Source organism: Alligator mississippiensis, chromosome 9, assembly GCF_030867095.1.
Source record: "Alligator mississippiensis isolate rAllMis1 chromosome 9, rAllMis1, whole genome shotgun sequence".
Taxonomy (NCBI): Eukaryota; Metazoa; Chordata; order Crocodylia; family Alligatoridae; genus Alligator; species Alligator mississippiensis.
Genome location: NC_081832.1, coordinates 22,317,732 through 22,340,912, shown reverse-complemented (window position 1 = coordinate 22,340,912; position 23,181 = coordinate 22,317,732). Strand labels below are relative to the sequence as shown.

The 23,181-nt window shown below is 48.2% G+C and overlaps 1 long non-coding RNA gene across 1 annotated transcript; it reads right to left on the bottom strand.

The window, feature by feature from the left end:
- Positions 1-20,821: 20,821 nt before the first annotated feature.
- Positions 20,822-22,776, bottom strand: LOC109282430 (uncharacterized). Its single transcript, XR_002089404.2, has 2 exons — positions 22,687-22,776; positions 20,822-21,918 (listed from the first exon to the last, which is right to left on the bottom strand). It is a non-coding gene; the product is annotated as an uncharacterized LOC109282430 (long non-coding RNA).
- Positions 22,777-23,181: the final 405 nt, after the last annotated feature.

The following is a 23,181-nucleotide window of genomic DNA, read 5'->3' as shown; positions in this document are numbered from 1 at the left end:
TCCTATTTCTCTTAGCAGGTGTTGCCAGAGGAACCTATTCAAAGATACCAAGAGAAACAATAAAATACACAAACGTTTTTAAAATATTTAAGCTGCCTTTTAAAAAAGAAAGCCCACGTGTGTTCTACTACATACTTAATTAAGTGTATTAAATGCAACAAAGATCCTTATTTTGGTTTAGAGGGCAGAAGCATTCTACTTCTACACAATGAAGTAGAAATGTGTTAATTAACTTAAAGAGATCATGTTTTCTTTTGATTTAGGTAAACATTTGCCTGAATCAACTGCAGTACAACATTTAAGCTTTCTTTAGTGTGTGATCGCATTGATTTGTCACTGCTTATGATTGTATTTTCATATTTTCATTGTGAGAACATAATCATAAGCAGTGACAAATCAATGAGATTTCAAAATTATTGTATGTAAATTGTCTTTACTATTTACACTGCTGTAGTGATTAGGAATAATATATGTCAGATATGAATATGATGGCTTTTACATCTTTATTGTCAGATTTGATTCTTCATAGGAAAAGTATATGTCATAACCAGGGATCCGGGTTTCCCATTTACCATGGAAAAACTTGGTAAAACTCGGATTTTCTCATTTTAAGGAGAAAACCCCAGATTTTCTCCTTTAAAGAAGAAAAACACGGGACACGGTGGCAGAGTTCCAGTCTGCAAGGGGCTGGGTGGAGTGAGAGGAGGGCAGTCAGGCAGGGGGTGCCATGTGAATGTGTGTATGTATTGAGGGCCCCATAGTGAGGGACAGAGGGAGTTGGGCAGGGCTGGGGATGCTCCCCAGCTGGGAGGTGCATGGATCTTGGGGCTCAGGGCCATGCATGGTCTCAGAAACTGGGTGGGGAGTGGGATGGGGCCATGGGTGTCTTGTCTGAGGGTGAGGATGTTGTCTGTTGGGGCCAGTGTTCTGGCCCTCACTGACGCTTGTTTTCTTAGGGACTGTGGCCGTGGGCTACAGGTGGTACTTGCACTGAGTGTCCATTGCCGCCCTTCTGTGCTTCCTGGCTCATGCGGTGCCTGACTTCACCTGGGCCTCAGGTCCCCTTGTCACGTTGTTCCCTCCCTGGGTTTGGTACTTGTCATCTGGCGTCCATGTCCAGGTTCTGGCTCCATCGGCTCTGCTGGTGTCCCAGTCACTGCTGTTGCTGGCCTCTGCCCACACCGGCATTGTAAGCAACTGCTTGGGCCCTCACTGGACCAACTTGCCCTCCGTGCTCCCCCCTCTGGGGCACCACCATGCTTCTTCCTCCTTGGGATCCTCTGAGCTCTCTGGCCTCTCTGGCCCAATTGGGGACACTGCTTCCGGTCCCCCCTGGCTTCCTTCCCACCGGGCCTTTTATCCTGGCGCCGGGTGGCTGCCTGACCAATCACCCCTGGCACGCTTTTACAAAGCGTGCCCAAATAGATGTGGGAGCCGTTCCCAGTTCCACCATGGGTTTTCCTTTTGATCTTTGTCTGTGATGGCTACTGCCACTGCGGTTTCACTTTTGCTGCTACCAGCTGCCGGTGCGGCATCCCGCAGCCTCTCTCCTGCCTCCAGTAAGTTTCCTCCACATACCCCCCCCCTTAGGTTGCCTTGGGGTGTCTCGTTGCCCATTTCTTTCCTCTCTATGCACTTTGATAGGAAATCAGTCACACGATTAGCTGACCCTGGTCGATACCTTTCTCTGAACTTAAATGGCTGTAGTGACAATGCCCATTGTGTTATCTGGGCATTGTCATGCTTAAACTTAATCAGCCATTGTAGGGGTGCATGATCAGTAACCAGGTCGAACTCTCACCCCATTAAATAATACCTAAAATAGTTCACTGCCCACTTTATGGCTAGGCACTCCCTTTCGATGGTGGAATACCATCGATGGTTTCCATGCCATTTAACTTTTGGCTAGCATAGGCGATTGGGTGATCTATACCCCCTTGTTCCTGGCAAAGCACTGCCCCTATGGTCATCTCGGAGGCATTGGTCTATAGAATGAAAGTTTTTGAGAAGTCAGGTGTTATGATGACTACCTCACTACACAAATCCCTTTTGATGTCTTCAAACCCTGTCTCCATTTCAGGCGTCCACTTAATAGGGCCCTGTACCTTCCCTCTTATAGCTTCTGTTAGCGCTATGGTTTTCTCTGTGAAGCGGGGAATGAATCACCTATAATAGTTTGCTTCTCTCAGGAAAGCCTGCATCTGTCGCTTTGTCTGTGGAGGCAGATATCTTTTTATTATATCTATCTTACTAGCTAGAGGGCGTATCCTACCTTGCTCTACTCTAAATCCCAAATAATTCATCTCTTGCACCCCTAAGGCGCATTGTTTTGGGTTAATTGTTAGGTTTACCTGGCATATTTCTTGCAGCACCGCTCCTACACGTGGTGGCGGTGGTGTGGGGTGGTGCATGGCAACAGTGACTGCCACATGCAAACCATCTCCACCTCCCCCGTGCCTGGCCGCCGCCACCAGAAGGGGTACATTTCTTAGAAAAGGTTAAAACCCCTGTCTAAGACCATTGCACTACTTCTTGAGCATGCCAGCTCCATCCAGGCTACCATTCCATTGACAGGAGTTGCCATCAGAGAGAGGAAGTATGTTTGTGCCCTTTTCTTTGCAGGCAGTGAATGACCCAATTAACCCAGATCATATCCATCTAAGAAACTGGAACTTAAGAGGCAACAATGCTCAAGTCAGACTTTAACATTGCCAGGAATGTATTGCCCTTTGTCTCCAATAGATAGTCCTAGCCTTTCATTCCATTAGCCCTTTGGTTAAATCACCCTGATGTACTCCAGTGAGGCATATCTAGTAGGATTCCTATCCAAGAGGAACTAAGCTGCTTTGGCCCATGCAACCCCCATGCTAGCCAGATTCCTTGCCACTCTAGCTCTCAGGCTAACTGCACTTGGAACCTGGCCATTTGTAATGAGGTAGCTGATGCTAAATTCTCAGTTAAACTTTGGTCTGGGGAGGCTTATCACTCCCTACCCTATTGCTGTTTGCTCAGTGCTCTCCATTGTTACAAACCTATTTGCTCAGTGCATGGAATGGTCTCTGTTTTGTACAGCAATCAACACCTTGTCACTAAGCAGTAATCCTGTGCAATTTCCAGGTAAGTCTTTGGCTACCTCATGTGATTTGGAGTTAAAAAAAATAACAGTACCTTTAGCTTGCTACATTAAGCCTTTCTATGAGTTAAGAGAGATTGGGACTAATCCTTCTAAGAACTGATTACACCTGGACAGGAAACTATCTACTTGTTCTGTGAATTTCAGATTTCACTTTTCTCACCCTGAATTGGAATAAAAAGTTAATAAAAATAATTTTTCTTCAATAATTTTGAAACATGTCATTGACATGGCAACCTTGACATCCAAATAACAATTTCAAAACTTTGTTCTGAATTGGGGAACTGAAGTTCTCATTTTGATGCTAAATATTTTTTACCTCAAAATTCTTGACACTTTGTTGCCATCAGCTTTAGTGATGACCAAACAACGTTTTATGACATAAAGTGTTTTACTGGCAAGAATTTTCCCAGCTCTAGATCTGACACTGCTTCCATCATTCCTATTGTTACAAAAACTAAGCAATGGATTAAGCATGGGAATGCAGTTGCTGTTTGGGGAAATATCTTGTTCCGGTGGGGAAGAGATGGATGTTTCTGTATAATCCACATCTAGGTTACAGACTGAGCTAGTGTCCACTGACCTATCTTGATATCAGCTAAGGTTCTAACCTATTTACTTTGAAGGTTTTTGTATGGCTTTGGCATTTGCTTGTATGTGGCCAGATTCTCCACTGGCAAACATCAGCCTTGCTCAGTGAAAATATATCAGTTAGGAATGCAGCATAGTGTTTTCACTGGCAACTTTCTGATCCTGTTTAATTTGTCAAGGTGATGAGCACACCCATGTAAAATAAAAGGTTTTATGAAAGAAAGGAGGGGCTATTTTCCTAGGCAGTTAAAAAAATAAATTCTATAATTGAGGCATTATGTGGATGTTTCAGTTTACAAGGGGATGACTTTTTTCAATAGTTCTGTAAGTCAATTAGAAATACAAATTCTCTGAAAGTGAATAGGACATATAGTTCTGACTCAGCCACTTGGAGTCTTTGAAATACCACCCAAAGCTTTCTGACATATCACAAACCAGCGAGCATTACATAAAACCAAACTTCATCCCACGAACAGAATGAAACCCTCTTAAAAACACACTGGAAAGTAACAAGCCCAGAGGGACACCATCAACTTGGATATAACAGCTCCTGTTATACATACGTCTTGCTATAACAGTTAGGACCAAAGTGGTGTGGAACTGCAAGACCAGGGGGTGGAAGTATCTCTGACTAGTTTACCCTGTAACCTTGCTAGTACTCTGTGAAGGGCAGCTGGAAACATGTGTCCATGGTAGTTCTGCATCTTTTGGAAAGCTAGAGGAAAAGACACCAAAGTGACTACAGGCTTTCTCCAGAGACAACGGGGAACTTAGCATGGTTATGCCATGATTTTGGAGTGTCATGTTCTGTGCCAGCCACCTGCGGAGGGTTTGGGATTGAGAGTATGGTTGGGGGTAGAAAGGTAAGAAAGGTTTATTGACTTAACAAAAACACGATTACGTGTAGTATACTAAGACAGATAATGACAGACACTAATAATTCATGTCAGCAATTTATTGGCAGTCCCCTCTGATGCCTGATGCATGACAAGTTTCTCTTTCCACAAAGCTCAGGCGTCCCTGATCAGCGCTGTCCGAGAGGTACCGGGAAGGACCCTGGTATTCAGTCCTTGGGTTCCCCGAGAACCATGGGCCCACTAATCCAGGTCAACAGCTAATTAGTAGTTCCTTTCACAGAGCTGTATCTTCCTTCTAAATGATTTTTGGATGTGCCAGCCAATTTATAACTTCTGAGCTATGCTGATAACTCTCAGCCATTCCAATTCTTTTTACTTCAACAGTCCTTAGACTGACCAATAGCAGTACAAGCCTTGCATTCTTCTGATAAGGTTAATTTTAATTATGCCATAGGATCTACCATCACTTCTATAAGGCTTTGCTAAATTTACTAGGCCTCATACTACATACAAGGCCTCACTACATCTTAGACTTTAATTAGGTTCTTAACAACAACATATAGCTTAATATCTGAAACAAATGACAGAAAAACACATGGTCTAATCTTCATAGAGCCTTCAGCAAGCGCCTTTATCACACAGACATAATTTTCAGCTATCACAACGTTTCTATGCCACCAAAGGTCTTCATGCATAAGTAATTAAATTGGCATAAAAGTTGGTACCATTTATGCTTGTTTAATTCCTAGATTGGCTCCTAAGTTCTAGTTTGCATTCAAGTTCTGCCTACACAATTTATCCAATATGCTGCTACAGGCAGGGGAGGGCAAAATATGTTCTGTGGGCTACATCAGGCCACCAAAGGATTTTGTCCAGCCTCCAGCAGGCTCCTTAATCCTGCCCAGCCCAGACGTGAGGGGCAGCCTGGGGTGTGGCATGTGCAGTCAGTCCTGTCACCCCTGGGCATGCAGTGGGGCTGGGGCGGTATAGCAGCCAGACTTCATTTCCTGGCAGTCCTGCTGGCTGTGGTTCCTTCAGGCTGCTGCTGCAAGACCCAGCCTCACTGGCCTGGCATCCTGACTTATCTGCCCTGTACCCACTTCCAGGGGCAGGACCCATTCAGGCAGGGCATGTGGCTGGGATGGGACCATGGGTTCATGGAGAGTGACATACAGGAGCAAGTGGAATGAGTGCAGGGCCAGGGCCTGCACATCACTGCAATGGGAGCCAGATCCACAGGCAGGGGTGTGCTGGGTGTGGATCATGGCTCTTCTTGGTCCTGGCCCTGGTCCTGTGCTGTCACTGCCCCAAGATCCTGGCCCCAGCTCTGGATGCAGCCTTTTACCTGCCCATGCACCCTGCTCATGTAGCTCCCAGCCAGTCTCCATGAAGACCCCGGGATTGCGGGGCTGTGACAGTGCAGGGCCAGGGCTGGAGCAGAGCCCCAGTTCTGCAGGCAGGGACTACCCTGGGGCAGAGCCATGATCTACTCCCTGCATGCCCCTGCCCATGGAACCCATGTCTTGCAGGGGTGTGCAGGGAGGGGATTGCTGCTCAGACCCAGCTCCATACTGTTAAGGCCCCCTGACCCCATCCTGTGATCCTGGCCTTGCCAGCCCATCCTGCTCCTGAACACTACTCCCAATCCACCCATGGCCTCATCCCCCATAGAGAGCTGTGTGCGGGGAGGGGAGTGCTGACCTGGCTCACGGCAGCTCAGCGAAACTCTTTATGTGGCCTACAAACCCAAATAATTGCCCATCCCTAGGCTACAGGCTATACCTGAAAAGAGTTTGTAGTAGCTTAATTCCCTTTCACATTCAGTGAGATTAGGGCTGCCAGGCCCTGGTTCTCAAAGGCATTTACTTCCTCAAGCCCCACTGAAGTTAGCAGGATTTAAGTACCTCACTGTCTATGTGGATCCCAAATTATATGCCAAAATTGTGACACTTTTGAAAATGCTTTGGTCTCCCAGTGTTCTACTGGATTTAAGTTTCAATTGAAGCAGACTTCTGGCAAATAAAGATTTCATTTTGCTAGAGAGAAGATAAGTGACCTAAAACAGTATCAGGGGGAGTCTGATTCAGTGGCCACTGAAACCCTTGGTGAGCCTTTCCTTTAACTTCTACAGGCTTTAGATCAGGTGTAAAAAAGGTGTATGCTGATCCACTAATCTCAATGGGGTGTTAACTAGAATGTCTTTTTCTGGCAGTTAAAAAGCCCTACTATTAAACATTTCACAACTAATTCTGGTTCAGTCACTAGGGTTCTCTGATGGCCTTTGGCTGTTCTGTTCATTTGAAATTAAGCTTCCATTCTTAAATGTAGAATCGAATAGTCAATCCCATGAATTTCCTTGACTTGGTTTACCCTTCTCCGCATGTGGGGTTACGTAGGGACTTGTACTTTTTGGGAAAAACTTGCTAGTGTTTTGTGTATTATGTTGTATAATACTATTTTTTGGCAGGTGGAGCTTCTAGTGGTTTTAGAAAGGGTAAACTGTTTTGAGTCAAATCATGGTTCTTATGAACTTTGTATCTCAGTACTAGGGGTTATTGCCTGTAGTAGGACACAATTGTTTGCCCTTAAATTTTTAAAAGTCACAGGTTGGACTACAGCAGCTGCACAGCAATTGTTTTGTACAGAAATGTGCATAGGGATCTAAGAATAACCTGAAGATAGCAAAGACTGCAGAAAACTGAGACCCAGCAGGGCTTGCTGGCTTAGGCTGCAGGTGGTAGAATACAGGTCATTTAATTTCCTAGACCTTGAAACCAAGTTTCACCATTTTATGGGTTTGTCTGAGCTCTGCTTTGGCATGGTTAAGGTTCAATTAATGCAAAAAGGGGTAATCATGTCTGCATCCAGTTTATGGGGCAATTTAGCTGTATCCATTTGCATTGGCAATGCTGAGAAGAGCACCTTAGCTCATGCTTTACACTTTTAGGCTGCAATCTACCAGACTGTGACCATTTAATATAGCCATCTATATGCTTAGGGAAGTACTATCCCTATTTTGCAGATGGGGAAACTGAGGCATGTGAGGAGTGGCTTGCATTCACATGCTGTGTCTGCCGTAGAAGAGTGACTTTATGACCAGGAGACCAGCTTTCCTTCCTATAAGGCAGCCATACTGGTCTTACCCCAAAAATAGCCTCTGAGCAGCTCAGTGCTTTTGGCAGTGGGTTGAATTAAGGGGGCTGCAGACATTGCATATATAAACACCCACCACTGCAAAAGGGACATTGAGGAGAAAAGGCTGTCTTGCAACACAGGCATTCTCAGAAATGGATCAATTAATACAAAATCAGAGATAGAATATCTTTCTTATTGGAACTGAACTGAGTCCCAATTGAGACTCTGTTGTTGATGAAAGTGCTCTCAGTTCCATGCCACAACATCCAGTTGGTTGGAATCCTTCCAACCCTTGCTGAGGTGAGGAAAGCCATCAAGCAGATGAAGAACGACAAGGCATCTGGAGCTGATGGAATACCCACTGCAATCTTCAAGCAGGGGGGAGAGGAGCTCACATCACAACTCCACACCCACTTCTTAAGAACCTGGAATGATGAAGAAATCCCAGATGACCTCAGGGATGCCATGAACATGAGTCTTGAAGAAGAGAGACAGGTCTGACTGTGGAAATTATGGAGGGATTGCCTTGTCCACCACAAGAAAGATCATTGCAAGAATGTTCCTGAACCATCTGCTTCCACTTGCTGAAGAGCTCCTCCTGAAAGTTCAGCATGGGTTTAAGGCATGATCTTCACTACTTACCACCTGCAGAAAAGATGCCAACACCAACATAAACCTCTCTATATGGTCTTCTTTGACCTTACAAAAGCCTTCAACTCTGTCAAGCAAGAAGCACTGTGGAGGATCCTTCTGAAGTATGAAAGCCCACCAAAATTCTTCACCATTCTTTGCCTCAGTGGTGATGTGTAGGAGGTGCACGTGCACCCACTGAGAGTGCCAGTGCACCCCCTGTCAGGCTGCACTCCCTGTTTAGCTGGCGGGTAGGCGGGAGCACCAGTGCCCTCCCTGTGAGTGCTGATCAGGGGGCACTGGTGCTCCCTGGTCAGTGGGATCAGCTGCTGGGGGACCCCGCTGGTTGCTGACTCAAGAGGCACCAGTCACCCATGCTTTGCCTGCTCCATAATGGTGTGTGAGCAGTGGTCCTCAGTAATGGATCTATTACAGATACCATTGAGGTTAAGATGGGAGTTAAGTAAGGCTGCATCATCACTCCAACACTCTACTCAATGTGATGGGCTAGCTGGTGGTGACTTAGCCCAGGGGTTTTGAAAGGGTAAAAGACGATCGGAGGACTTGGGATTCCCTTTCCTCACCAATCTGGTAATGATTTGGCCCAGGGGTTTTGAAAGGGTAAAAGATGATTGGAGGGCTTGGGATTCCCTTTCCTCACCAATCAGGCCCCAGAGACTCACCCTCCGTGTCCCCTGATTGGCCCCTTGGGTCACCTGGAAGGGGATAAAAGGGGCAGCGTAGCTGACTCAAGGGGGGACCAGTGAGGGACCACAAGGAAGGAGTTTCAAAGAGCTGGCAAGAGCTGGGCCAGCGGGGTGGGAGCAGTTGCCCCAGAAGAGCCTGAAGGAGTGAGATCTGTAGGCAGCAGTTGGACCCTCAACAACATGGTGTGCAGCTGGCAGGAGAGGCTCCCCGCTGGGCTCCAGGATCCCCTATGAGAGGCTGTGGCCAGCAGGAGAGGCTCCCCAGTTCCAGCAAGAGTCTGAGCAGTGACCTGAGAGGTTCCCAGCTCTGCTTCCAGCTCCTCCAATAAAAGGCCAGGAACCTTGATGTCAGGCCGGGGCTCCTGGAAGGTCAAGACCCCTAGCAGCTTAGAGTAGCACCAGTGCTGGTGGTTGTATGGTAGAGTTTCTGTCTTCCCATATAGGAGAGCTGAATTCAAGTCCCAGCTGGGATGACTTGGGGTGAGTCAAGTGACAAGAAAAAATGTTTGTTGCAGTGGAAAGGGGCCATGTGTTTTCTTTCTTCCCTCCCCCCCCCCAGGTTGGGTGCTAGCTGCAAGAATGTTGCTCCAGCTTGCAGGCAGCACCTGCTGGATCCAACTCTTCCCTGAGCCCACATGGGGAGCAATGCCCAGTGGGCTTCCAGCGTGTGGGCTTGGGGAAGAGCTGGATCTGGAGGGTGCTGCCTGTGAGCTGGGGCAGTACCTGTGCAGCTAGCACCCCATCTGGGTGGTCCTGGGGGATGCCACCACTGTGGAGGGAAGGACCAGGCCCAGCAGTAGCTCATGCGGGCAGGCTCTGCCAAAAAAAGAAAGTGGTAAGGGGCCTGATCCTCCCCCGTCCCGCAGAGCCTGCCCACCTCTCCCATGGCCAGGGGGCAAGCCGCCAGTAGGATCTGAGCTTTGGGGGGCTCTGGTCCTTCCCTTCACAGTGATGGCACCCTGCCTGGGTCCATCCAGGCAGGCTGCTAGTGGGTGAGTGCTGCCCCAGTTTGGAGGTAGCACCTGACCTGATCCAGCTGTCAAAAGTCTGCAATGTTACACATACCTACATTGCAAATTAAACTAGATGTGGATGTGGTTTAGTTTGCAATATAACAAGCTTGTTTAAATCATTAAAAACCCCCACATGTGTACAGTGTCATGCAACTAAACCACAAAAAATGGCCAATTTTCATCACATGTATAAGTGCCCTGTGATGGTACATATGACTATCAACAAGTTTCCAGTTGGAGTGGAGCTAAATTACTGAATGGATGACAAGCTTTTTAATCTCAACCGACTCTGAGCCAAAACCATGACCACCCTGACCTTAGTCATCGAGCTCCAGTACACTGATGATGCTGTTGTGCACGCTCACTACGAAGCAGATCTTCAGGAAACCTTCAATGTCTTTACTGAGGCATACAAGAAAATGGGACTGATGTGTAACATTCATAATTCATATTTACAGTGAGATTTTGGAGAATGTTGAATATTTTCTGTACTTGAGAAACCACCTTTTGCAGAAGGTTGACATTGATGAAAAAATCCAACATTGCCTCAGATGTGTAAGTGCAACCTTTGGACTCCTTAGGAAATGGGTGTTTGAAGGTCACAACTTCATATATATGAAACCAAGCTCAAGGTTTATCAAGCAGTTGTGCTCCCTACTTTACTGTACAGAGCTGACATGCACAAAAAATATAGGGGACATCTCAAGTTGCTGGAGTACAATCAATGCTGCCTGCAGAAGATCCTTTGAACGCAGCAGGAAAAGAAATACACCAACATTAGTGTCTTTTTTGCAAGCAAACACCATGAGCAGCAAGGTGATGATCATTCAACATACTTTGCTGGGCTAGTCACAACATCTGGATGTCCAGCTCCAGATTCCCAAAGCAAGTTATATTCTCTCAGCTCAGTTGAGGTGTATACTCAAGAGGAGGGCAGAGAAAGTGTTTCAAGGACATTCTCAAGGTCAATTAAAAAAAATGCAACATTGACATCCACTCAGGGGAGACTACCACCCAGGACCTCCCCAAATGGAGGAAGAGTCTGCTACAGGGATTTCAGTACTTTGAAACCTCATGACAAGAAGAGGAGACAGAAAACTGTGAGTGGCAGAAACAGTGTGTCACGGACCAAACCAAGAATCTGGAGCCACCCACCCCACTTGGAAACACGCGCAGCAGAATCTGTCCATCTTGGATCGGCCTTGTCAGCCATCTTCGGGCCCACAGATAAGGCAGTCATGGAAGACAATCATCCTCAACTGCGGGGGATTGCTGATGTGATGATACTTGTTTTATATGGCAGGAGGGGTGTGCACACGGGTCTGTGCCAACTTTGGGCCCAGGGAGAAAACTCCAAAATTTCTTCTTGTCACTTCAGGCAGGAATCAAGCCAGTGCACAGCATCCTTGAGCTCAGCAGCTGTCTGTGTACTCCCAGCAGCATGTGGTAAACTACCCTCAGGGCACTACCTCATATAGAGTGAGGATTTTAATATGGTAGGAAGATAGCAGGGGGCGAGTCTGAGGGAGACAGGCAGATTGAGTCCTTAATGTGTGTAGAGCAATGGCAAAGGCTGGCAAACATTTCCATTTAAAATGAGAGGTACAAGTGTGGCCTTATTGCCATAGGTTGGTACCACTGGCAATGAAGTTGCCAAGTGCATGGTTGGGCCTCCCAGGGTTAGCAAAATGTGACAGTGACTGTCACTCCTCACAGCCCTGGGTGGTAAATGAACTAAAATCCAGTAGGCTAGGTGTTAAATCACAAACTCTGGCAAAGCTGGAACACAAGAGAAGCTGTGTGGGTTCAAGTGTGTGTGTGTGTGTGTGTGTGTGTGTGTGTGTGTGTGCTGCTCAGAACAGTGATGTTGAGCCCTGGATGCACAGTGGTGCTGTTTGATGACTCTGCCTAGAGAGCTATGCTTCAAATTATTTCCGTGCCAAATGTACTATTAGGATAAAAGGTTTGATATCAAATTAGAATCTGCAGCATGGTAAGACTAAACCCTGTTATCTGTAATTGCGTAGCAGGTAATGGATGCCAAAATCCATGTCAGATCTGCCCAAAAGGACTAGATAAGTAAAAATAATAATTTTCGATTCAATTCCACTGATGCACTTGTCTATTTCCAGCTGCAGTGTAAATTGGTTTTTGAACTAAGCCAAAGCAATGGCAGTTAACTTTAAATCTGCCATTGCTGAGACCATGCAGAAGCAGCTGAACACAAAATCAATGCTTGCTGTAGCTGTTGTTAAGTTTTTTTTATGGACTAATTTCTGCCTAATAATCCGTGCTGCAATAGGACTCTTGAGGCCTCCTGCTGCATGGATGTAACCTGTACCATGGTGGGGAGTAGCAGCAGGCTGCACCTCTGCAGTGTATCTTTACATTCCCTCCTGGAGTGTTCATATCACTCAGGGTAAATGTCACTGCAACTAAGTGGGTGCATTTACACAAATGCGCTTTACTGTGGAGTTGTCTAATTAGGTCCACAGTAAAGCGTCATTGTCTACATGTGCAGCAGCGCTATTTCCTGAAGAAAATGAATTAACTCTGCTATAGGATAGTACCGTCCAGGATAAGTACTGTCCTATGGTGGAGTTATTTAGTGCACCGCAACATGTGTAGATGGTGACCAGAGCCGGTTGGGGCATGAGGGTGCTACATTGCAGGGTGTGGAAGATGGGGGGTAATAGGGCTTAGCCCCCCCAAATGCAGGCAGCCTGGGTGTGGCCTCCGGGTAGCTGCAGCAGGGCAGGGGGGAGGGGCGCACACAAACATAGAGAACAGCCAGAGCCTGCAGGCAACCAGGAACTCAGCCTGGCCTGGCCCTGTGTGGAGCAGCGCCAGGCAAGTAAATGTGTGGATAGGAAGGGGTGTGGGGGGCAGATCAAAGCCCCTGTGGGAGGGAGAAGCGAGGGTAAATAGGGCCCTGGGGTGGGTTGTGGGATGCTTGGAGCCTGGGCAGCTTGACTAGGGGGTTGTGTGTGGGGGGGAGGGGCACTGCCGCACACCCCACCAGGGCAGGCACATGGGATATGTGCCCCGCCAGATCTATGTGTGGGGTGGAGGAGGCTGCAGCTGAGGGCTGTGTTCCGCACCCCACTGCCAGTGCCCCAGGAGCGGCATGATGGCACATGCCTCCTGTGCGCTGGCTGCACTGCCTGGCCAGCGGTGGGAAGCATGTGGCATCATGCAGCTGCCGGGGTAACAGTAGTAGGGTATGATGTGCAGTCTGCAGTGGCAGCTGCCTCCACCCCACACACAGATCCAGGTGGGCATGTATCCCTTGTGCCTGTCCTGGGGGTACGCACAGCAGCGGGCGCCCCCCACACCCTTGGACAAGCTGCCTGGGCTACAAGAGTCCCACGACCTGCCCTGGACCTGGGGCCCCATACACTCTAGCCCTTGCCCCTGACCCACTCCCTCCTTCACCATGGGGGCCCCAATTTGCCCCCCTGTCCCTTCCCCATGACAGACCTACCTGCTGGGGGGGGTGCATGCACAAGCGTGCACACACTCAGCCCCACCCCCCAATCATATTTTCTTCCTCTGCCTATGGTGGGGGCTGCTTGCTGGCTAGCCCTATACTGTAGCACCCTTGTACCCCAGTCAACCCCTCCACATCACACTGAGTTGGGGCAGAGCAGTTCCAGGTTGGCAGGCTGACCCCCAGGGGCCCTGCTAACTCAACGTGCTTTAGCCCTGGCCACACATGTAAATGCTGCACCCAGGAGCAAGACACTCTGGTATGAACTGCGCCAGAGTTTATTTGGGTGCATTAAAAGCACACGTAGGTGTGCCCAGTGGTAACTAAGAGCTTGACAACCAGGCACATGTGAAAGCAATTCCAGGACCAGATTCTGATGGGAGATTTTCACAGTATAAAAATGCAATGTGAGAATGGATACAAATGCTGATGAATCCCAGCCACTGTTGTACAGTGACTTCAGAAACAGGGTATAGGATATGGGTGTAACTAGGCAAAAGCTGGACCATACTTAGTGTCCCAGAGGGACAGTCACTGGGGGGACAGGAAACCCTCCCCGTGGTGGGACTGGGGACGGGGGTGACCTGCCCCTACAAGAAAAGCCCTGAAACCAGGGCTTATTTACTGATTTCAGGCTGTTGAGTGTGGGACGAGTTGCACCGGGAAGAAACGCCCATGCGGTTCGTAAGCCATGCTTATTTCTGGTTGGAGCTAGCACGGGCAGATTGCATCGTCGCAAAACACCGTCCAGCCAGGATAAAAGCCAGCACTGAGAGACAGCCAATGGGGAAGGTGCTCTCCACACCGAGCGCAGGCAGCACAGGCATATAACGGTGGATCCAGTGCTGAGGGGAGCAAAAGAGGTCCTTGGCAGGAGAGGGGACCCAGAGTGGCGGCAGGGGAATAACGCAAGCCTCAGGCACTGGGACTGTGAGGCAGGAAGGGCTACTAGCCTACCCTCCCGCCTCTTTTTTCCTTTTAAGTGTCTGTATTCCTTTTTTTTGGTTCCTTTCTTCTCCTTTTTCCCCCCCTTTTTTTGGCCAGGGGCATGGGCAATGCTTCAAAGATGGGAGCAGCCTCAGAACCATGGCAAGTGGATAGCTGGCCATTGAAGAAACACTGGGAGGTCTAGGTACCCAGCCGCCCCTGGAGTCCAGCAATGGGGAAGAATTTGGCCAATCATAGTTCAGGTGGCATGAAGAGCAGGGATCGATGAGATCAGAGGGCAAGCTGCACAAAGACCAAGTGGCTCGTCCTGGAGCCTGGTGTCTGGAAGGTGTGCAGGGGAGGTGGAACCCCATGGATACCCATCAAGAGGTGTGACCAACCTAGAAGAGTCCTCAACAGGGGAACCCACCACTGAGGGCTCAGTCAAAGTTGTGGCAGGTGAGTTTTTGGGCTTTCCGCAGGGTGATCGAGAACCTGTCTAGAGGTCACAGGAGCCCACACAGTGCCCAACACCAGGTGCATGTGCCGAGGCAGCATGTGGACAGATATTTGAGACCAGGTGGGCACAAAGTAGTGCTTTGGTTGGGAATTGGCGAAGAGACCTGGCAGACGTAGAGTTCATCAACATGCAGCTGGCGGCCATGGCCTCTCTGGATGTGGTAAGCCAAAACTTACAAACTTTTACACAGATCCTGGATGCCCAACAACAGATGATGTATTGACAGCAGGACTGGCTGTGCCACAATCTGGTTGCGTTCAAGATGCTGAAAATGACCCAGGACGATGATCCAGAGGCATACATCGAGGCCTTTGAACATCATGCAATAATGACTGGGTTGGACAAAGGGTATTGGGCCAGCCAGCTGGGTGCACTCATCATGGGCAAAGCCCAGGAGGCCTATCGGGCCCTTCCCAGGGATGAAGCCCATGACTAGGGGTGGGTGAAAGCAACTATTTTATATAGGCTCGAGATTAACCTGGAGCACTATCAAAAGCTGTTCCAGGCTAAAAAAGGGCCAGATGAGAGATGGCCTAGGATCCTGCTACAGGTGCTTCAGAATTTCTTGAATAAGTGGGTGAGCCCTGCAGTGTATGATTGGGATGCTCTGGAAGACCACATACTACTAGAGCAATTCCAGAATGACCTAGAAGAGTGGACTCAGCACTGGGTCTGCCAGCATTCTCTGTGCACTTGCGAAGAGCCCTTGAAGCTGGTGGAGGCCTTTGCAGCATGAGAGGCAGGGTATAGTTGGGAGAAGCTGACCCCTAGCCCAATGACCCCACTGCCTAGGAAGCCAGATAGGAGACGGCATCTCAACAGAGGTGGTTTGAAGGATATGGTCTGCTTCCAGTGTGGAAGGACCGGACATGTTTTGTGAGAATATCTGAGTGGCCCCCTGAGTGATGGCGCCCGGATAATCCTTCAAGGATGCAAGCTGAAGCACAGAAGGAGCCAGAAGCAAGTGAACCAATGGATTGCAGCTATTCATCAGGAGGAGACAGCACCGTCTGGGGACATCCAGTTGTAAAGGCCTGGGTAGAAAACCGTCCCATCCAGGTCATGTTGGATTCCAAATGCACACAGTCACTCATGAGGGCTGACTTTATTACACCCCAGAGGGATTGTAAAGCAGGCCCGGTGAAGATGGCCTGCCTCCATGGGGAGACGAAGCAGATAGACTGCCAGTGGATCTGGCTCCAGGTGATGAAGCATCAGGGAGAGCTACTGATGGGAGTGATACCCTGAATGGTGTGTGATATGCTACTTGGATGGGACTGGGCACTGATCTATGACACCCTGGAGCGGGACCAGGATGCTGAAGTAGGGTGAAGGAGGATCAGAGATCATGAGGGGTGGTTCGGTGAGCTTGATGAAGATGAGGGATTGGCGGATGAGATGGATGAAGTTGACCTGCACAATGTAGCTAGTAGCCCACAGTTCCGAGAAACTCAAGAGGAAGACCAGGAGCTTCAAGCACTCAAAGTGCAAGCCTTCGACGCCAGGAACACCCAGATGCTGATGCTGGTTGGAACCCCATGATATGAGGTGGGGAATCTGTTCTTGTACTGGGTACAGAGGGGAAGGACGGGGGAGCCTGAGGGAACACAGTTGGCGGTCCCCACCCATTTCCATCAAGTAATATGGAGACTAGCTCACACAAACCCTACAGTGGGACATTTCAGCTGAGACAAAACCACCACTAGAGTAATCAGGTGGTTCTTCTGGCTGGGGTTGGGGGAAGAGATTGCTCACCATTGTGTGGTGTGTCCCGAATGCCAGAAGACAAGGGAGGACTGCCCGGTGTGGGCTCTGCTTCAACCACTACCCATCATCGATGCCCTGTTCTCAAGGATAGTGATGGACGTGGTTAGGCTTCTACCTCAGAGCAGCACTGGACACCAGTATATACTGGTGTTGGTGGATTATGCCACATGATACCCTGAGGCAATACTGCTGCGGGTGGTGACAGTACCATGGATAGCAGAAGAGCTTATCAAATGGATAGCAAGGATGGGAATACCAAAAGAGATCCTTACCGATCAAGGGCTGAACTTTATGTCAGGAGTGTTATGGGTCGTGTTCCACACGCTCCGGATAAAACATCTGTGCACCTCTGTGTATCACCCACAAACCATGGCCTCATGGAGCACCTCAATGGAACGATAAAACGAATGCTTTGGCGATGCATACAAGGTGACCCACGGAAGTGGAATCTGCTCCTTCCTCTAGTATTGTTTGCCATTTGGGACACCCCACAGAAGTCAATGAAGTATTCAGCATTCAAGTTCATACTAGGACATTGCCCTAGTGGCCTACTGCAGGCACTACGAGAAGACTGGGAACAGGATGCAAGAGACACGAGAAACCCAGTCACTTACCAACAAGAGTTTCAACAGCGGATCCAGGTGGCCCAGAACCTTGCCAAAGATAATGTGTGTGAAGCACAACACCACCAGAAAGAAACATATGATGCCTGTGCCAGGGAGGGGGAGTTCAAACCTGGATAGAGGTTGTTAGTGCTCCTGCCCATGTCTACAAGCAAACTACTGACCCAGGGGCAGGGTTCGTTCGAAATAATTCACCGAGTGGGACCAGTGGATTACGAGGTCCTCCAGCCAGGCCACCAGCAGGAGAAACAGATATATCATGTAAACCTCCTATGGGAATGGCATGAGCCCAAGGGATGGGCTGCATTTACAGAAGCTGATACAGAGGACCTTGTACCCCAGGGAGTGACTCAGGAGGAAACAAAGACTAGAACGGAGGAACAAGTCCAGATAGGAGAGGAGATGTCAGTATTCCAGAAGCATGAAATGCAGGCACTGGTGCAGGAATTTAAGGATGTATTCTGCGAGGAGCCTGGATGGGTCCAGGATACCTATCATTCAATAAAAACACCTCTATCAGACCACTAGCATACGAAGTAGAGACTATCTGAAACTTTGCAACACCTTGGAATGGTAAACAACTTCCATCTTTTTGGGGGTTGGCCAACTATTACTGGCAGTTTGTTTCCCGTTTTTCCGAACTAGTGGCGCCCCTCATGGAAGCCTTGAAAGGTCGACGAACAGGGACCGTAAAATGGATCACAGAAATGACGTGTAATTTTGAACTTCTGAAGCAGGCCTTATGTGAGGATGTCGTAATACATGCACCTGGCTTTTGTAAACCTTTTATTTTACAGACGGATGCCTCAGAAACTGCCATTGGAGCAGTCCTAACTCAAGAGGACGATGGGCTGGACAGGCCCATCGCCTATGCAAGCTGGAAATTACTACCCATGGAGACATGGTATGCTACAATAGAAAGGGAATGTTTAGCAATCCGCTGCGCAACAGAGCATTTTAGGTACTACCTGATGGGGAGGGAGTTTAAACTCATGACAGATCATGCACCTCTAAAATGGTTAAGCACAGCCAAAACCGATAATGCTCGGATCACCAGGTGGGTCCTTGCCGTACAGCCATTCAGATTTTACATACAGCAATGACCAGGGAGAAATAATATTGTAGTGTTTTTTTTATCCAGATGCAGAGACAAGACCAGACCCAATGACACAGGATGCCAAACTATAAAGGCACACAAAATAAAAGGTAGGAATCCAGAACAGAAGAGTGAGATGCCCTGAGACGTCTTAAAGCAGGGGTTAGGTCCCAGGGGGACGGTCACCAGGGGGACAGGAAAGCCTCCCCATGGTGGGACTGGGGACGGGGGTGACTGACCCCCTACAAGAAAAGCCCTGAAACCAGGGCTTACTTACTAATTTCAGGCTGTTGAGCACGGGACGCGCTGCGCCAGGAAGAAACACCTGCGCGGTTCGTAAGCCATGCTCCAGTTGGAGCCAGCACGGGCGGATTGTGTCATCGTAGAATGCATCCTGGCCGGGATAAAAGCCGGCACTGAGAGAGACGCAGGGAGAGCGGAGGAGACAGCCAATGGGGAAGGTGCTCTCCATGCTGAGCGCAGGCAGCGCTGGCGTACAATGGTGGATCCAGCTCCAGGGGGAGCAAGAGAGGTCTTCGACAGGGGAGAGGAACTGAAGCGGTGTTGGATACCCTAAGCCTCAGGCACTGGGGCTGTGAGGGAGGAAGGGCTGCTAGCCTAGCCCCCCCTCAGCCTCTTTTTATTTTTAAGTGCCTGTATTCCTTTTTTTTTGGTTCCTTTCTTATCCTTTTTCTTTTCTTTTTTTTTGGCCGGTGACATGATCAATGCTCTGAAGATGGGAGCAGCCTTGGAACCATGGCAAGTAACCGGCTGGCCATTGAAGAAACACCAGGGGGTATAGATACCCAGCTGCCCCTGGAGTCCAGTGATAGGGAAGAGCCAATCATAGTCCAGGTGGCATGAAGAGCAGGGATTGATGAGACCAGAGGACAAGCCGCACAAAGACCAAGTTGCTTGTCCTGGAGGCTGGTGTATGGAAGGGGTGTAGGGGAAGCGGAGACTGATGGATACCCATCAGGAGGTGTGATCAACCTGGGAGAGTCCTCAACAGGGGAACCCACCACTGTGGGTTCAATTAAAGTCATGGCAGGAGAGTTTTTGGGCTTTCCCCAGGGTGATCGAAGACCCCTCCAGAGGTCACAGGAGCCCATACAGCGCCCAACACCAGGCGCATGTGCCAAGGCGGCACGCAAATGGATATTCGAGACCAAGCGAGCACACTAAGGAATCCCACACACCTTATGGATTGCTCTTCTCTTGACATGTATTTAGCTTTAAGATGGAAAGTGCCCAGGCAGGCTTTTGCCCTGGTGTAGTTCTTACACTGGTTTTGGAACCATTTGTAATGCCTCCACGGATTCATCATTACTTGTAGTAGTCAGGCCCCAGTGCACAGTGTTGGACAAACATGGAACAGTCTGATGGGCACTGTCCCAAGTGGTTACAGTGTAATGGGCACTGGGTATTCAAGCTGATGTCAATGGGCTTGAGCAAGGGTGGCCAGCCTGAGGCATGTGTAGCCTCTGCATGTGGCATAGAGCTGATTGGAGAGTACATATGCAGCACAAGGGAAGATAAAGTAGAAAGCATAGCAGCAGATCAGGCAGGGGAAAGGGATTGGAGTGGCACTTGTGGAGGATGTGGGGCTAATTTGTGGCATGTCTACCAAAAAGGTCAGCCCCCATTGGGCTAGAGAGTGAGGAATTAGATCCTGAGCCTGTGACTTAGTAACATCATGGATACACCTGTACATACAGCTGGATTTCTAGTTCTCAAACTGTGCTGGGGCTCTTGGTAGAACACAAAGCACACCCTGCAGTAGTCAGACAACATGGTAACTGCAGATAACACTCCCTTATTCTGCAGGGCCTGACAGACCACTGTGGAAAGTTCATATGTATACTGTACATGTGAATGAGTTTGACGAAGTGCATGCTGCCAGGATTCTGAGGATATCAGACATTTACTTGCTTGGACAAGCTAGAAGCTTACTTTTTTCAAATGACAAAGTCAGCAGTGGGTTTGATGATCCCATTGCTATTTTGGGAGATTCTCTTCCCCCTGCATCCCAATCTTGTTCTGCTATGAATTATGAAGCTGTATCATAACAACATGGGGGTCTCACAAAACATTGAAATTCCCTCTGCTGCAGTGCCTTTGAGCTCAGATTAAACAGGTGGTTGGCTAGGTCCCCAGACTGGGAAATGCTTGCAATGAGATGCATCATGCTATTTGAAATGTCAGCTGTGGCCTTCCCCTTGCCTCCACCATCACTGCCATGGTGGAAAGCCACACACTGAAACTTCTATCATTTTTAGTAGGTCATTCATTTCTAAGGTGGGTTGTCAAAGGATTACCCGGTAGAAACTCATCACATAATAATAGACTATTTATTTTTAAGAGTTTCCGAATTCCAGTGGTCAGCAATTTGCCTGTGAGTCCTAGAATGGGATGGAGTTTGAAGACACTCTGTTTTGCTAATTATGGTTTTATCTCAGTATTTCAGCCCGGACAATTCATCAAGAACATAAACATTTTGGAGGTTTCCAAGTGGAAAAAAAAAGTGGCATACCAGGCCTGGAGGGGCCTGTCCACAAAGCATGCACAAGAGCTTGCTGGAAGCCTGGGGTGTATACGACGTGTATGAATGAAGAGTCTTGTCACTTATCAAGTTGTTTCCAAGCTGGACAAGGCTTGTCCAGCCAACTAGCTTGACTGACTGGCTCATATTTCTGCTCCGTGACAAATTTACAAGCATCACTTCCTACCATGTGATCAGGAAGAATGTTGATAATCAGAGACAACCCTAGGGGTGTGTGGGGCCCGGGGCATATCAGGCTGTACAGGGCCTGTGTGGGATGTGGTAAGTGGCTGGAGCACAGCAGGGCAGTGAGCAGCCAGATCGTGGTGGCCAGCGGGGCCTGTACAGCACTGTCCGCAGGGCCCCCCAAAGCATGGGGCCCAGGGCGGTTGCCCTGATTCGCCCCCCCAAGGGATGGCTCTGTTGATAATATACTTAAGTAACCAGTGCATAAATGGTGACCATGGACTGGGCCCTCTCATCCATCACAGGGCTTGAACTCAAGAGGCGAGGGGAGGGAGCAGAGAACTGTCTGGATATTGCAGCCAATTTCTCTCTAAAGAAGCAGAAAGGGTTGTAGTCTTTTTTTAACTTCAGTTCCCTGTACCGGGGATGACAATACAGCCTTATTCCAGGTCTCTCTTAGATCAACCACTCTGCGATAAACCAGTTGAAAACACCTATGCTTCAGAGAGGGGCCCAGCGGGCAGCGCATGGGTGGAATGAAACCTCCGTCTGAGCTCCCCCACAGCTCAGAGTTATTTGCACCAGAGCTTTCAGGGCTAGAGCCACCTCTGCTTCATTCCTGTCTGTGCCGTTGCTCCGCTTATTAAACTTGCTTACAAGAAATCACTCACACTTCAAGGGAATACAACTCCATTTTCTCCCTGCAAAGAATAAAAGCATTTTTTACTCCCTTGATGTTCCGGTCTTCTTTTGAAAGCTGTGATAAGTAGAGTGCTGCAGAGATACAGCCAGATTAATATACAGATTTACACGCTGGTCTTGTGTTGAGACAGGAGATTATTTTCTCCCCTGATTAGAATTATCTCACTTGCACAGGCTTATTCTCTGATCTCACCACTGAGTGGGGATGTTGTCACAGCAACCACGTAGCTTGTGCTTCTCAAGGAACAGGTTGGCACTGCAAGAGACTGGGAAAAAATTGGGTGTGTGCCACCTATTTTGATCTTTCCTGATGCTGAAACAGGTTTGAAAGTGTTAGTGGATTTTTTTAAAGTCTGCTCCCCCCTCCTCCTTTTGGCATGTTACTTACCTTAGAAATACCAGGTTTCCTTTAGCTTTTCTAGACAAAATGTATTTCTTGAAGCAAATTTACTGTGACCTCCCATATCTTTCTTGGAAGATAGCAGGTGAATGCAATTAATTTTTAATGAAGATTTCTTTCTCCAAAAATGTATTCATTTGGTATTGAAGGTAAAACAGTAACTAAGTTAACCAATGAACAGTTTTAGATGATTGAATGTTTTGCACCTCCTATACCTGCTCAGCCTCCAGCTTCCGGACACTCAGGATGTTATAATTACACAGGTTTTCCAGTTACCACAGTCTTCCACACTAGAAAAAATTAAGTACCAAAAACTGTTGCCCTTTACCCTTCTAGAAATTAAAAAAATTAAACAAAAAATCCTAACCTTTCAAGCCTCTTCTGTTTCAGTTGGACCTAGAAAAGCACAGCCATTTTCTCCTTTGCTGATGTAGCAGACCAAAATAACCTGAAACAAAAAACCTGTATAACTGGTGCCAGTTAAACATTATTCTTCCCAGGTGCTGCTGGGGAAGGAGCCTGGGGCCTATATAAACCAGACCAATGAGAAAGACAAAATGCTGATTTGAGAGGCGGGAGAACTTGGTTCAAATGTTTGCACTAGAGTAAATAGAGAGAGTGGATCTGAGTTTAAATATTTTACCTGCTATACAGGAGGTTGGCTTTCCTTCAGTCCCTCTCCTTCATCTCCCCTTGCTTTTTAATCATCATTGAGATGCAAAGCAGAAAGATGGGAGTGACTGTTTAGCACACTTAGCTGAGAGGTGGGACACTGAGGATCTGGTCCTTGCTACAGTGCATTTTAATGTTATGCAATGTAGTTAAAAGTGAGGAAATCTCCATCCACCTGAATGTCTCTACT